Source organism: Oryzias melastigma, linkage group LG18, assembly GCF_002922805.2.
Source record: "Oryzias melastigma strain HK-1 linkage group LG18, ASM292280v2, whole genome shotgun sequence".
Taxonomy (NCBI): domain Eukaryota; kingdom Metazoa; phylum Chordata; class Actinopteri; order Beloniformes; family Adrianichthyidae; genus Oryzias; species Oryzias melastigma.
Window position 1 is genome coordinate 7,847,621 of NC_050529.1, and position 16,733 is coordinate 7,864,353.

Below are 16,733 nucleotides of genomic sequence, written 5' to 3' on the forward strand. Positions count from 1 at the left end.
TGCTCACATCAGTAAACTGGAATGATTAAAAAACCAATTAAAATGATTCAAAGTTTTGTCGGACGTAAAAACCTTACATTAAACGAGGTTAACGTCTGGTCAGTGTTAAGAACTGTGGCGGCTCGTACGTAGGGCTTTAGTGAACGACGTCAGGAAATCATAATGCATAGATGATTCATGGGACGTGTGATACAATAGGCAGCCATCGTGGATAAATCAACTGTTGAGGTCATGCGAGTTTGATGGGTTAGAGGTCAAGCCGGTCAGTCAGATCACTACACATGGCCAGAGGTCTCCTAGCAACTAAACCACAGAGGTTTGATCGTAATGACGTATGAAGAGTTGCACATCCAACAAAAGATGCCAAAAAAATAAAAACGGCTTTCGTTTTCTGCATTTTCACTCTAATATTTGATAAGAAATGCTAATCAAACTAGAAAAGTTGCATTAACTTCAATAATGCTAGTGTCAGTGCTTTTTGCTGAAAGTAGTCGCTGAAGATGCTGAAGCTTTTTGCTGAAAATGGAGATGCAATTTACTTTAATTGCTGAAGGGATTTGCTGAAAATGCAAAATTGTAAAATTTTATATTTTTAAAGACTGGGAATTTCGTTAAAGAACTATGAAAGAGCGCTGAAGTTAACCTAAATTTCTGTAAAATTTGTAGTAAAATTGCGTAAACATTCCTAATACATGCCAATTTTGCAAAAATATTTAATGTGTTGCTTAAATATGAGCTGAACTCCAAATTAGCCCAAAAACCTTAATAGATGCTAAATTAGCCAAAAAAGTTTGCCCGTTAAATACCTTTAAATTCCTCCGTGAACCAAATCTGTCAAAAACGTTAGCATGTTGCTAAAATAGAAGCTAATCTCTAAATAAGCCTCAAAAACCCCGGTAGATAACAAACTAGCCAAAATATGAGGTAAATTCCAATTCTTTTGAAAATGACAATAAAAGATGAAAACATAACCCATAAATTCTCATTTGTTTCCTATGTGGCATATTTTGCTAAATAATTTAAAAATGTATGGATACCAAAAATACAAGCAGTAATATCCTGAATAAGCTGAATATGTCGAGGCAATGATTGCTGAAATCGCTGAAAGTGTGATTGAGTTTTTACCTGCCAAAAAACGTACAGGAAGGAGCAGGAGAATCACTATTGTGTGAATGATTACTAAACATTCACACAATTACAGAAAATCCTAACAGTAAATTAACAAATGTAGTCAGTGAGCTTTGAGAAAAGGCAGTGGGCCAGGATATCACCACTAAACTACCAAATCCAATTGATTGTGTTGTAAAGGGTTATATTTTAATCACTGATTCAGCATGATTTGATTTTGGATCAATTCAGCCAATTTCTTATGGTTACAAAAAACTGTTTTGACTTAACAAATGTGGAGCTTTTATTTAAAAAAAATAATTCCTCAATTAAAAACCAACAGGAAACCATTTTTTGGCCAACAAAATGCAAAACAAAACCAATTCAATCAATAGAAGTTGTATTTTCTGAGATAATATCCACTAGATTTTGATTAATCGATATTTTTAAACTTTATTTTAAAAGGCAGAACTGCTCTGATATTTAAATGTCACTCCGTCCGCTTGAATTAGCCTCGTCACTTGCTGTTTTGTCTTCGCTTTAAACCTGTCTGCTTGGTTTGGCCAACATTGGTGTGAGCCATCAGTTCAGCTCTCATTAAAATCTTCATAAGTCATGATAATGGCTGTCATGACCCAGAGTGAGCTCAGGTCTTATTAGGCATCATAAATCACAAGCATATTAGGTTATTCTTATCCATGGATTATTTACAACACCTGTTCATGTGTCAGAATTATTTAACTTCTGGATGGAGATGTAAAATGTTTCAATCTGATATTGTTTGCAAAATGATGTGAACGTTTAGATGTCAGCTTCTACATTGTTTATTTTCTGTGACACACATGTGTTAGTCATAAAGGCGCGTTTCTCATTTAGAGAAAAAAGAAGTTACCACGTGTAGTTTGAAGAAAGTGGAGGACTTTGATGTGGGCTGACGGCTTTTTGGGTCGCTGTGATTTGAATAAGCCATAAATTCCTTCATGCTCTGTCTGTGTCCCTGTCTGACACTCAGGAACACACCGCCGGGGTCAGCGTCGCACACATCAAAGCCCAGCCAGGAGCCACGCTCAGACATTCACTCAGTCTGTAGACAGCCTGGCAGGTTTTTTTTTTTTCTGTCCACATCATGTTTGATGAACACTCCCTAATTTTTTCCATAATGTGCACCCTGACGGTCTGGCTAATTATAGCAGACCTTTTTTTGACTGCATGGCCAAAGTTGTAATTTATTGTACTTAGAACCAACTACAGCTGAAAGTACCTAAATGACTTGTAAAGGAAGAGGAATAAAAACATTAGAAATGCAAGCAACCACTGCTCTGGACAGAAACCTTGCTAAACCAGACACTAGCCTTAGACCAAACTTAGGGGGGTAAAATCCAAAACGCACCTTAGGTCACGGACCGTACAAGATAAAGATTTATTGAACACACTAAAACTACATTTTTAAAACTTTAAAAACGCAACGTTTTAAAGCGGACCAAACTTCGGGATGTGGCCAGTAACCCAGTACCCTAACCCTAGCCTGGTCTGCGTCTGGAACCATGCCCGGAACCAGTACTGAACCACGTCTGGAACAGACTGTCCGGTAAGGGGTTAAGGTCAGGGTCTAGGTCCCAGTACCGAACAGGGACCAGCTTGAAGGGTGTCTTCTAGGGATGTGCCAAAATATCGTGATTGTGATATATTTTGCAATATTTGGTCCTCAGATTGATTCTCGATAAGTTCTCATCAAGTATTGATCTTTTATTTTCATTTAAAGAGGTTGTAAGCGATTATATTTGTCATCTTTGTTTCGAGACTGACTGTTGTGAGTGCCAATGTATCTGGTAGCTACTTGAATTATTTAATTTTTGTTGTGTTGTTTACAACAAGTTACACTAAGTATTGGCACTGCTTTACTATTAACAATGAATTTTACAGATAATTCAAATTCAATCTGTGTTAATCCTTGTCAAAGACATAGTATTACTGATTTGCACAAAAAGTATCTTTTATTTGATCCACAAAATAAGACACAAATTGGTTATTTTGATTGTGTTCATGCTAAAAAAGAAATAGGGATATATTTTCCTAAAAAATGTGTTCTTCTTTATAATGTGTTATTAGAGATTATTTTACCAATTATCGCAGTATCAGGGATATATCATGAGCCATGCATCGTGAGGTACCCAGTGATTCCCAGCCCTAGTATCAACAGACTACAATTATATGTATATTAAATATATTTTAAAATCTTGGAATTGCTCATAGCTAACATGCTTTTCTGAAAAAGGCGATCCTAATGTGAATCTACGACAAATTTGGTTCTTGTACCACAGAGTGCACGATTAATTTAATAACCGGCCCAACTACTAAGCTTAGTTTATTCACCTTATTCCTGCCATTGTCAACAATACTAAAGTAGTTGTAAAATTCTTATGATATTTAAAAAAAAACAACTATTAACATTTAATTTGACAAACATAAGAGATGGCTTCATATTTAATATTTTGTATTTAAGTAAAAGTTCTCTTTTTGTATGGTTTAGACAGTAAAAAGCATAATGTCAGTGATTTTAGTCATTGCTGTCTTAAATACCTCTTATGACAGAAAGACAAGCTAGTATCACACACCTTCCTTCTGGCTAGTTTAAGTTATCACTTCAGGTGGAGTGCCTCAAGGCTCTATCCTGGGGCTTCTCTTTCTTTTTAACCCCTATAGTGTGATATAACTTGTCGTGTTTCTTGTTTGTGGCCCCTCAGGCCATGTTGTCAGTCATGTTGTGGGAGCTACTGGGTGTCAGCTCTGTTCCATACAGAAAGTAAAAGGAGAGACGGGCTATCACAAGGGGGGTGGTGGTGGTTTGAAGTAGCGATGAAGCGGATTCTCAGAAGTGTGTGAGACGTGTCCATAGGGAGAACTGGGGGGGGCCTCCTCCCACTCCCCTTTAGCCCTCCTTGTAGCTTGAACCAAGCGATAATATGTTGAGGAATTCCAAGATGCAGGAATCCAAGGATTAGTCAAAGGAAAAAAAAGGCAAATGATGGAATTTTGAGGATTTAGCTGAAATAATTGCTTAGCTTTAGGATTCAAATTTGACTGAGTATAGTGTAACAACATGGTGATAATTTTCTCAGCAGCACATTTGTCAAATGTTTCCAGATGTGTTGGCCGCTGTTTATCGTATTCATAGTTCTCCTGCTGCGGTACATTAGATTATTTAAAATAGTTTTGGACAAAAACCCCATTTAATGCCCATTTTTGCTAAAGTATGTATGCAAGAGGTTTAACTAATTAACTTTTATAGTCTAATTAGATGTTTTGTGTGGCGTCATTCTTCTAGGTCAAACAAATAATAAAAAAATTAATGTATATGCTTGACAAATAAGGAATTTTTGACATATTTCTTCTACATTTAAAAAATTGAATTGATTCTAAAGACAAAAATATACTTGAGCCAGTTTTATCTCAATAAAACACTCAATACAAAAAGTATGTCTCGAGAAAGTGATTTTTCTTTGTTAAATTATTAACTTTTTTCAATTTAAATAGAAAGCAGCTGGGACTCGTGGGTGTATATGCAGCAGAAACATGTTTGGAGTGCTGTCACATCATCTGAGCGTGTGTGGTATTGTAAACAAGCTGCATCTCCGGGGCTTAGCTGCTTGTCCTATTTAACTGGTCGATAAGCAGGCTTTAGCTTTAATTATATGATGTCTGATATTGCACCTTCTTACATCATGCTGGTGTCTTGTTTATGTGTTTTGTCGAGTTGCTTCTGATACGCACGTGTGTTTGTTTGTCCGTCCGTCATATTTTTCGTCCAGCTTTTGTCTGTGTTGGGATTTTCGAGGGTGTTAAAACTGTGGGTGTATGTTTTTGGCAACTCTAATCGCCGCTGGTCAGGACAGATCTGGGTTTGCGTTTTTGTACGTCTGCGTGTTTGTGTGTTTTCATTGATATAGCAAAGATTACATCAGATTTTAAGTCTTTTAGAGCTTCAGCATAGTGTTTAGTAGATCTAAATTTGAACTGGGAATTGTTTTATCGTCATGACTTGAATATGTGATGTTTATACTATAAATATTTTCATTTGTAAATTATTTCTATTTATTAGCAGAACAATTTTATGATGGGCAATTTATCAAAACGGCTTAAGTCATAGTTTAAGGATTAATCCCATAACTGGGAAGTTTAACATCCAATTTGATTGATGGACAAAGCTAGTTGTTTTTTATACCACCTAAGAGATTGGATCTCTTGAGCATGTCTTGGTCATATTGGAAGATCTTCAATTGGTTTGTAGATGCTTGTAACAACATGGCATTCCATTCATGTTTTAGCCATTCTCAGAAGGGTCATCTCCTTTAGTATGAAAGGATCTCTGGATCAGTGTGGTAAATCATGCATAACTGCACCAGTTTACCCGATGACCGCATGGTTCAGTTTTCCCACAATCCTGTGACGTTAACATGATTCCACAAAACTGTATATGCTGTATATTTGGTACTTGGTTGACTTGGTTACTACTTTAGAAGCTGTTAATATACAATTGGGTAGCTTTTCTTAAGGTTGAAAACCACCGTAGTTGGAGTTGAAAGTTACAGGTCACTAAAGCCATCAGAATTCCCCATCCAGAACATTTCTACCCTTTAGCAAAAATAAGTCCATAAAAGTTAGCAAAGGATCAGTGATGGAGTCCAACAATGATAAATTCAAATGCATACCAGAAATAGGTCAGACTTTCTGTCAGCAAAATGACTGAAGCCCCCGCTCTGGCCTTGGCCAGTTTTCCCAGAATCTCATTCCACTCGGACAACAAGACATTCCAAGCAATACACAGAGCCCCTACTGTTTATGCTGAACCAGACGTCTACCTAGCAACACAACTCTCCTTTAAGCACTGATATGTAGAACATTATGGAAAAAGTAATAAAGTTTGTTTCTGATTTCCTTGTTGAGTTTAAAAAAAAAAAAAGAACAAAAAATTAAAAAAAAAAACAGAAATTTCGAAGTCTCATCAGGTATCACCTGGGGGAGCGGTGAACCGCAGTCACAGCTGCACTCGGGAACCACTTGGTAGTTTGATATCCTAATGCATTCCCAACGATATTGGGTCCCACTTTTAGAGTTTTGTACAATTGCGTTGGCCAAAAGGCAACAATTTATTGGTCAATAAAGTGCAGAAATTTTAGGAAAACTTCAATTTCTTGACCAAAAGTATGATTACATTTTACTATTTACATATTAATGAGGGATGTCACAATTTTTAGTTTCAAAAACTAACCGTATCTTACATTATGGAACCAAATTGTGTGAAAAGTTGATTATTGTATTTCTGCTACATACCAGTATGTCTGTTTATAATAAAAAAAACAAGTATTGTGCTAAATTTTGAAAGTATTTCTTGTTTTATGGAATCACACTAGATCTAAAAAAAAATGATTTTTCAGATTTGTTTGTTGTTTTTTAATATACAAATCTTGTATCAAACTGAAACAAAATCTTGATTTAAATCGAGGTTTGATCAAAATTGAAAAGTCTATTTTTGGATCTCTAATATTAACACTGTATTCATGGTAGATGATCAGTTATTCTCTATCCTATTTATTTTAAATACCAAAGCTCTAAAAGAGATGATGCTCTAAGATTTAGATAGAAGGAATTGAAGAATTTTGCGGAGTTATCCATAAATTAGCCCTTTTTGCTGATGATATTGTGTTATTTATTAAAACCCTCTTTCTTGAATATCCCGAATTATGCCTCATTTACAAGAATATGGAGATATGTCAAGTTATAAAATAAACCAAAAGAAATAAAAACATCAAGAACATGGCCAAATACACTTAAAGAAATGCTATCTTTCATTGGTCTAAGCAAGGATTTAGGGACTTGGGAGTCACTATTACACGTGAAACTACAGACCTTTTCAAAACAAATTATGATAAATTAATAAAAGACGTAAAGATTGATTTAGTTGTTTGGAATTTTTCCTTTTTGATGGGTAAAGACGTGTATATAGTAGGAATTGACGATGGTTGGAGTGTTGTCCATAAATTAGCTCTTTTTGCTGATGATATTTTGCTATTTATGAAAGCCATCTTTCTTGAATATCCCGACTTATGTCACATTTACATGAATATGGAGACATTTCAGGCTATAAAATAAACCAAAAGAAATCAGGAATATGGCCCAATACTATTATTTATTGGCCTAAACAAGATTTTAGGTACATCGGAGTCACTATTACACATGGAAAAAAAACAGACCTTGGATTTGTACATCTTAATTTCTACAATCTGCATTCTCCTGTGTTTTCAGGTCAGCTTTCTTCTCCTTCCTGCCTGTCCACGCCCACTATGCTCACCAGTGACAGGTAAGGGAAAGATGCATATCTGTTTGCATGGGCAAGTATAGGTTTTTTTTCTTCATCTTATAGATCATCGATGCATTTCTGGGTTGTTTGGCTGCAGCAGAAAGTGGAAATGGCTCTGGACTCCCCTGAGGAAACAAGATATCTCCCAACACTCACACACATACACCAGCCAAAAACACAGACACAATGTGGTCGGTGGAAAAAAAAAGAAAGACTCAAGACTTTAAAGCACGTTTTGCACACTCAAACACACACTCGCATACAATTAGAGGCACCACACACTTGCCGGCTGGGCTCCGCTCTGCTTCCATCTGAAGATGAAAGGAGGAGAGCAAAGACAGGCAGGAGGGAGGTGAAGAGGGAAGAGATTAACAGAGAGAGGGAGAAGAGTACAGGACAAAGAAGGAGAGCAGATAAAGAGGAAAAGGAGGAGCGTGCATGAGGAGTGACGGCCAGCTCTTCCACCTCTCCTCCCTTCATCTCTCTTATTGTTTTTTGTTAACAGATAGGTGGAAGCATCACATTGCAGTGAAAGCCAAAACAGAACAAAAAACGTTCAATATTTTGCATCTTTTTTATGGTATTTGCATGTGGTGAGGTTTCATGGACTAATCGGGTCAGACAGGTTCTGCTGTACAAGGAAGGCCTTTTACACAGAAGCGATCTAAGCAGCGGGGATGTTGTCTTTTCTTGACAGACGCACTAACAGAAAGCAATGAGAAGCTTCAGGCAAATCATGAATCAGATGAGTGGATGGGAAGGCAGAGATAAGTCAGAATGAGGATAAAGGAGGAGGAAGAATAAAGGAAGAGCACCCATCCTGTGAGCCCTGTGGGTCTGTGCTGCAGAGGAAAAAGGGCAAATGTAGGCATGGTGCAAAATACTAATGCATACCCGCAGAATATTCTTTCATGTCCCTTAATGCTTCTTGAGTTTCAAATCCGAGAACGTCATTTTATCTATGAAGTCAAGCAATTCCTGCTTTATTAACCTCTAATACAAGTGGTGATGCAACAGTTTGACACAAAAGAACTTCCAGATATTTTACCCGTCTTTTTGTATAAGTATAAACGCCAATAATTCTTTAGATTTGGTTCACATAACGACTGGAAACACGCAGTTCAATAGCAACAAACCACTGATATTTTTACTAAAATGGATGCTAACCTCAGAGGAATGTTGCCTTAATAAAGAGAGTGTCTTCTAATTATTTTGGTCAATGTTTATCAATTTTAATTATTAAAATACTTGTATTCAATCGCATTTTCAAAATGTAGTTGTAGCTGGAGCTAACGTAGCATACTAAAATAAATGCAGCAGATGTTACATGCTAACATTTGCCTCCCCTTGCAAAATGTTCAATCTTAGCTAATTATTATATTATTGTAAGCTTTTTATGGTGCATTTACACTGATTGTGGCAGGGATTTTGGCGGCAGGCAAAAGCTTGACAAAGTGCGTCAACCAATCAGAGACTCAGCTTTGGGTATGTGATGTTTTGTGACTAGATCAAAGAGCAGAAAAAGGAATTCAATATAAACCGCGGGTTTGCCAGAGATTGTCCAGTTACTATTGGTCGAAGGGAACCCCTCCCCCGTCATATTCCAAACAGGAAGTACTCACCTGTATTCCATAGACTTCTATTGTGAAATAGACATCTATTACTCATTGTGTTTGTCAAAATAGCCATTCTTGCTCTGATGCATCTCTTTAACATGCTCTTGTTAATCTTTTTTTTTCATGATAATTTTTCTGCCGTGCAAGTCATAAAATGGCCAAGATACATCAACAAAAATATCTGGTCTTTGGAAACGTTTAATTGACAGGTTTTGTATAGTTCAAGTGGTAGAGTTTGTGGTCTTCCAAGCTCACACTTGATTGGTGAGAGTTGTCATAGAAACATTGACTCAGACCAACTCGGACCAATAACTACTTACTGACCATTTCTGTGACTACTCCAAAAAATGGCATCTGAATTGAGTTCACTTGGTTTTGTGGGTGATGTCACTCTCATTCCAGTTCTCAACAGTCTGTTACAATGATTTGATTGATACTTCTGGTCATTGTGTCGGTCCTTCTCAAACCAGCGTAATTGATCTTGTTCTACTAATTCCTCTAATCAGATAACCAACATATCAGCTACTGGAAAAAGTTTCCCTGTTGAGCTGAATCAACAGCAGAAGGAGAGTGGGGGTGGGGGTGTCAAACGAGATGGAGCCCCAACCAGTCTTAACTGAACACAGCTGTAACTCGTTAAACATTAATTGGCAATTAATCAGTTCTCCTGCACCCCTCACTTGATTATATCTCAGCGCCTTTTAAGAGGAGAGGAAGAGGGGGAAAAAAGCTAAATTATTCACAGCGGCACAAGGAAAGTCTTTCACAGCCGATCTCCGTCTCTCTGCTCCTTTGGACCTTCATCTTCAGCCCTCCGCGGACCTCGTTCCGTCCATTGATCTTCCTTCATCTGCAATTCCTTCCCTTCGTCTGCCCATAGTTTATCCAAAAATGGTCGAAGGGGAGTGAGTGAACTCGAGATGTCACAACATCAAAGAAGTGCTAGAAGGGAAAATATGGAGGAGGACGAGGGGAAGGGGGTGGAAGACGAGGGACTCCATCCTTCAGAGTGAAGGAATTCAAACATACTTTCTGATCTTAGCATAGCTGGCCAGACGCTGCCAGAAAACATGGGCTTTGTCTGAATTCCTTCACTACACCTTCTATATAGCACGTTCACCGTTTTTTAGAGCTGTCTCAATCTGCAGTTCCAAAATCGAATCCCTTAGAAATTTCCCAGAAGTTCTAGCTAAAAACATTGCTCACTACACTGACCTCAATGCATTGCATTTGAACAATTTTAACTATCAACATTTTAATCAACAATCCAATACAAAAAATATTTCATAGGATATTCATAAAAATGCCCTAATAGTAAGTAAGGGAGGAATTTTGAACATAGGCCCAGACTTAGGCCCCCTTGTGGGTACATAGGAACCAGCCTGAAGGGTCTACCCAAGGATCAACACTGCTTTAAGCTTATTGCACCCCCCTGGGAATTGAACCCTGATTTCTTGCGTGCCAGTCCAGCACTTAACCAACTGAGCTCTGTATTTGAAAACTGGACAGTGTGTTACGTCACGGTTGGATAGATCGATTGATCTTTATTTGTCATTCACAGGTACAATGAAATGAAAACTGCTTCCTGGTCAGTGCTACACTCATGCCGTGACTTGCCTTTATATTTCTGGTTCCAACCCAATGAAGTAAATTCCATCGTGGTTTTTCTCCGATAGAGTCGTCAACATGTTGAAACCAGAAATAATCAGTGAACAGTTTTTGGTCCAGGTTTGTCTGACTCCACATTTTTTTGGCAACCACTCTGGCCAATCAGGAGTGAGCATGTTAGAAAGACGCACCCCTTTCACTGAGAGAATCTGTCAAACACTAGATAGAACATTCTAAAAAAGGTATCAGAGCAAGAATGGTTATTCTGACAAATAGAATAGAAGTCTATGGGATTTGGGATTTTTGGGAACAGCGGATACTGTACTTCCTATTTGGAATGTGAAGGGGGAGGGGGACACCAGTTCTCTTATACAATCAATGCTCTGGAGACACTTTCCATGAGCTCGTACAGCCTGCACTTTATAGCCATCATTTGTGGCCCCCGCCACAGTCTGTTCCCACTGTGAAATGTTTAAAGATATGCTCTGTAAACAGCTAACCCAGTCTGTGCTGTAGATCCAGTATGTCTGGCTGCTCAGCCCAGTTCTCCAGGCTCTTACATCACCCTGCTGATAAGAGCAGCAACAGGCCGTACACTTTTTCTATCTCTACCTACCTGCCCTGCATGCGCCGATGCACCTCCATTTAGTGTCACTGTATCGCCACTCAGGATCACACTCTTTTCCCCAAAAGCTTATTTCTTACTGTCTAAGTTATCTTTATTTTTTCATCTATTCTCATCGACTTTTTTTCTCTTTATTTCATAATTTAAAGCAAAATTCTCCACTTTCCTCGTCCATTTTTACCTTTCTTTATCAGGTCTGTCTTCTCGCATTAAGTCAACCTTTGTCAGAGTCAGAGATAAAATATAACAAATGCTATTCAATGCTGGCTACGGGCCAAATCAGCAGAGCGATAAATCAATTCGGGGAGAAAATTATGTAACACGCCACCTTATCGAGCGGTCTTCCCTTTCCTCCGCACCTTCAGATCTGCTGCTAAGATTGTGATTGAGATCCTACGTCTTATTTTTCTTTCCTTGATATTGTGTCACACATGCACCAGTTCAGTGTACTGTAACCATGACGCAAGACTTACACTCGCAACGGATTTTGCTTTTGATGTGTGATTCAGCTTTTTGTAATCGTTCTATTCAATCGTAGTGGGAGATTTTTGATTACACCCTTGTTTAACAATAGATTTCAAAACCTTAACAAACTCTAGAAAAGATGCTTAAAGTCTGTTTTTTTATATCTAACTGAAAATATGTACCTGAAAGATACTTTTTTAAGCTAAAGTTTTATATTTTTGGCCCATCTTTCTATTTTTTGCCACTGTTTTTAATAGATAAATACCTTTTTTTACTATTTACGTGTGCAAAATTTTTACATTTTGTAATTTTTCTTACTTTTTTAAGCTAAAAAATGTCCAACATCCTGGTGTAATTCCGCTTCTCTTAAATTTTTAACACTGATCCAGGTCATTTAGGTCTTTCTATTTCTATTTTACACTTTTGTTCGCACATTCTACCATCTAATTGTCAAATTTGTTATCTTTTGAGTTAACACCGCAAAAAACATTATAAAAATCTACTTTAAACTTTCCCTTTCTTCATCTTCGTTTTCCATTTTTCCAATTCCTGGTCTGCTAATTTTACTGATATTAACAGTTTTTTCACGTCGCCCTTTCTAATGTCATCCTCACTTTCTGCCAATCAGCGGGTAGCAGTAGAGGATCCGCCCCAACCGTTCTGCTCCACTTTTGTATGAACCTACAACCGCTGGGAGCCCCCAAGAGGTACGGGTCGATACTGTTTAATGAGTCTATTTTACAATGGAAACGCTCAAAATCTCAAACCGTACCGTACTGGACCACTCTGTGGAAACGAGGCTAACGTTCACCTTATGGTCCAAAAACAAATCTGTACATTTTGTATTGTATTTTTTAGAACTCGGTTTTAGTATTTCAACCATTTTACCGTTTTAATGTTTTCAATCAAACATTTGGAACCAAGAACAAACTGTTTTTTAAATAATTGTATTTTGTTCAACTGAATTTACTGCCCCTATCCTGAACTTTCATGGCGTCTAAAGCTTATTTTATTGACAATTTAGGTTAGATTATGATTTTTCTATAATATTTGTAATTAAAAAATGTCCATAAGGTTTCCTTATTTGGACATTTTTGAACATTTTCTCTTCATCCACCTTTTGGTTTACCTCGTCTTTTTATTGCCCTCCCCCCTCCAGTCGGTGCCCCTCTCTCATGTAAATGAGCTAAAGAAGTAAGAAGAGCTTCACAGAGCAACTTGAGTACACTTTAGGTATTAACCGTGAGCGCTGATTCATTCCCTATTTCTCAGCGCTTAATTACAGGGCAGCCACTGCCCCAGGCAATACAGAATAAATAAAAAAAATTGACAAAGTATCCGCTCAGTGAGCTTTGTCGTTGGTGCGTGTAAAGCGCTTTGTAATCTACAACAGTTCAAGCCTCATTTGGAGAAATTGAGTTGTTGCACAACAACGCCTCATAGAGGAAATCGTTTTCTGAGTAAAGTATGTTCTGGACAAATGTATGCTATTGCACTAATTTTTGATTGAAAGTGGTTCCAGTCGGTTGACACCTCACCTCTGCGTGAGCTCTGATAGGTTGGATGAAATGTTCAGGACATATAGAAGGTGGATTCCTCTTCGTAGCTGCAGCAGAATGCAGATACACAGTTTGTTCTGTTCTTAGAAAGACCGCAGTTTGGCTTTATGTAATGTACTTAGTAGAAGAGGCCGATTCAGCGGATCAACCTGGCCTTTCCGAGGCCCGGGTGAGTAGTTAATTTACAAGGGAAACTGCTAAAAAGTTGCTTTAGTCTTGTAAAATGCTGCAAACGGATCTACCGACACTCCTGAGTGGCATGGCTTCATGTTGAGGCTGTGAAGGTGTGTTGAACACGCCGAACAATAGAGAGCAGCATCTGTAGCTTCCTCAGTATCAGGACCATTAAAATGCATTCATCACAAGCTGTAGTTTGTGCGACCGTTGGCGTTTTATTTGGTTATTTTCTTGTTTTGCTTCCTGATGATCCGCTCTGCTGCTTTCTGTTGGAGTCTTGCACAGAGGTGAAGCCGTCCATGGAAGGCGGAGGCATCTATTTCCTGCTGATTATGTTGTCTGAAGGTGCAGCAGGGTTTTTTTTTTTTGTTTCCCGTCATTGGTGTATTCTCTGTACTACCATCGTCTACAGTCTACCTTCTGCTTTTGGAATTACTGGGAAAACAAAAGGGATCTGTATTTTTGCAGAAGGTCGATCTCGATGTGGGCAGTTTTCATCTTCACACCCTCAAACTGAGAGTCTGGTAAAACTCAGATGGAGCCTCTTCATTTATTGTAGCTCCAGTAGTGTGTACCAAGACATTTATTAAAGGGCACAGAAGAAAAAAAAGCTGAGCTAATGCTTGAAGGACACGTTTTCTAAATGTCATTTCTGAAAGTTTGGGTCTCGCACACACAGGATTATTGTTACAAAGACAAAAGGCTTTGCTCCATATTAAAAACGGTATATCCTTTTGGACTAAAATTGTATAAATTATCATGTTTTTAAATTGACAAGCCTCTCTGATGTGGACTCATCTGGTCAGGAACTCTAGTCCCTCACAAGGTGAGGCAAAAGCCAACTGGGAAGCATCACCGTGGTAACCAGGAAAACACAGATGATGCTTAAAGCAGAAGTCCAAACCGTGTCCTGCAACTGCTGTGATGGGTAGATCAGGTCTAACTAGACAGACGTTGGTCTGTTCAGTGACTTTACTCTGGCAGAGTGGATTCTGGGATTGTTTCCTTGAATAGTTTGCTTCATTTGTGAGTGTGAACGCATATTTGAGTTCTATGAGCCGCGGTCTGTTGAAGAATGATGGGTTTTGGTTCACTTAAGCCAAAGTAGGAAGGTAGAGGAAAGCTAAAGGACCAGAACTCACGTAAAGGTTAGAAATATGTCTAAAAGGGTAAATGTGATGAAATGGTACAAGAACCTGATAATTCCCTGTATCTGGTCGGTGAACTCGCCCCGTGTGTGAGCAGCATTTGGAACTGTGTGATCTTCTGGGCAGTTGGCAAAACGTTTCCTAATGCCGCAAAACTGCTTTGCTCTGTGTCAGAATCAACTGATTTGCATTATTTGGGTAAATACTTCACTACTGTGTTTTTCTTTGCTTCAGAATCTGCTTGATTCGCATCAATTGAGTAAACGGTCGAAGGGTTATTGTAGTTCAAAGAATGTTAACACTGGAGCTAAAGATTCACACCGGATATGTAAGGCACATTCTTGAATGCACTTTTCAACCATAGTGTCTCTTAAATCCTGCTCCAGGCTTTTTCCTGCACATCTCTGTTCTGAAATCTAAAAGACTTGGTGTCATACAATTCCGGTCAAAAACAAACTGCAATTATTAATTTTCCCTCCTCCATGATCAATTTTCAAGTGGCTGGCACGTGAATTAAAAAAAGCGCTGGATTCAGACCAAACGTGATTTGTGCATCAAGGGCACTGAGTTCAATCGTAAGCCAATGTACAGATTGCGACCCGTTATAAGCGTCATGCTTTGGGTGTCAGACGTGGCGTATCAAGAGTTCAAAAATCAGAACTTTGGTGAGGTTGATGCGTTTTGTCAAACAATCAGGGACTCAACTCTGGCGACACGTTCTCATTCCCAACTCGTCATAAATGGACGGACTATTAGGGTCCCCTCCGCATCACTCTTTCAAGTTTTGGGTGTCCCCAACTCGTCGTTTTTTTTTTTTTTTTTACGTCCCATTGAATCACGGGTCCCAAATCCTCGAAACACGATAACAGACGTGGAACTGATCCTGGTTGGGGTACCGGTTTGCATCCCGAGGGTTGGGGACCCGCGATTAGGGTATTCATTTTTTTTCCTGTCTGTGGCCCAGTACCAAGTGGCCCTCGGACCAGTACTGGTTCACGGCATGGAGGTTAGGGAACCCCTGATTTAATGGGAACATCCAGCACGTCAAAAAACGACAAGTTGGGGACGCCTAAAACATCGAAAAGTTGCGCAGAGGGGGTCCGAACAATACGTCCATATATGACGAGTTTGGAGTGAGAATGCACTGGCTTTGGTTACATGAGGCTTTTTTTATTTTTTCCCTCTCAAACTAATGTGTGACAGAAAGTCATCAAACTGGGCCACACAGACATGGAAGTAGGGGTGGAAAGCAGCCCTCATTCAGACCCAGTTCCACCAGATAGAACTTTTACTGACAATATTGGTAGAGTTTTTGAAAAATGCATGAATCCAGTCATGGAAACATTGTATAGCATTTTAAAATAAGAAAATCCAATCTCTAAACATCCTCCATGTCGTCCTTTTACTGTAATAAAACATACATAGACACCACTCCATGTAGCGAAAACATATGTTGGTATAGCCACTCCCACAGGAGTCTGGGGCATCAAGGCATCAAGCACAACTGAATTTGACGTTTAAATGATTGTAGCATAATCAATTGTCAAACAATTGCCACCGGCGATGCCATTTATGCATCGCTACCTAATCCAAGTCCCTGATTGGTCGTACGAAAATGGTTATAGCACGAGAGTTTAGAGCGCGGAAGGCCGAGCGGCAGATTTTCGTGTGTTTACATGGACTTCATTGAAAGCGGTAGCTAAAGGATGCATTGTCGAGGATGGTGAGAGCCACATAGCTGCTTTCTTCTTCGATATGTGGCCGAAAAACAAAAATGTAAAAAAATTACGCCTCTCTGATAATGTTCTGGGGACCGGGCCGGGTTCGGCCCGTGGGCCGTAGTTTGGGGATCCCTGCTTTAAGGGACTCTTTGTTAAAAACAGTCTCTAGTAGGTCAGCTGGCCTGTCCTCAGGTATGTTTTAAACCTGGAAGTTTGGCGGATTCCTTTGGAAATACACACATTTCTTCAGTTTCTACTGCTATCCAAAATCTACCTCATGAAACACATTTTAAATTTTTGTTTTTGTATTTAAAGGGTAAAAAAAACGTCTTAAGTACACAGAAGTCGG

General features: G+C 38.7%; 1 protein-coding gene across 1 annotated transcript in view; it reads left to right on the top strand.

Annotated features, from left to right (window-relative positions):
• Nucleotides 1-7,410: 7,410 nt before the first annotated feature.
• Nucleotides 7,411-16,733, top strand: part of kdm6ba (lysine (K)-specific demethylase 6B, a) — a gene marked incomplete at its 5' end in the record, with an annotated part of 63,084 nt that continues 53,761 nt past the window's right edge. Inside the window, 1 exon segment of the mRNA XM_036216759.1 lies at nt 7,411-7,465.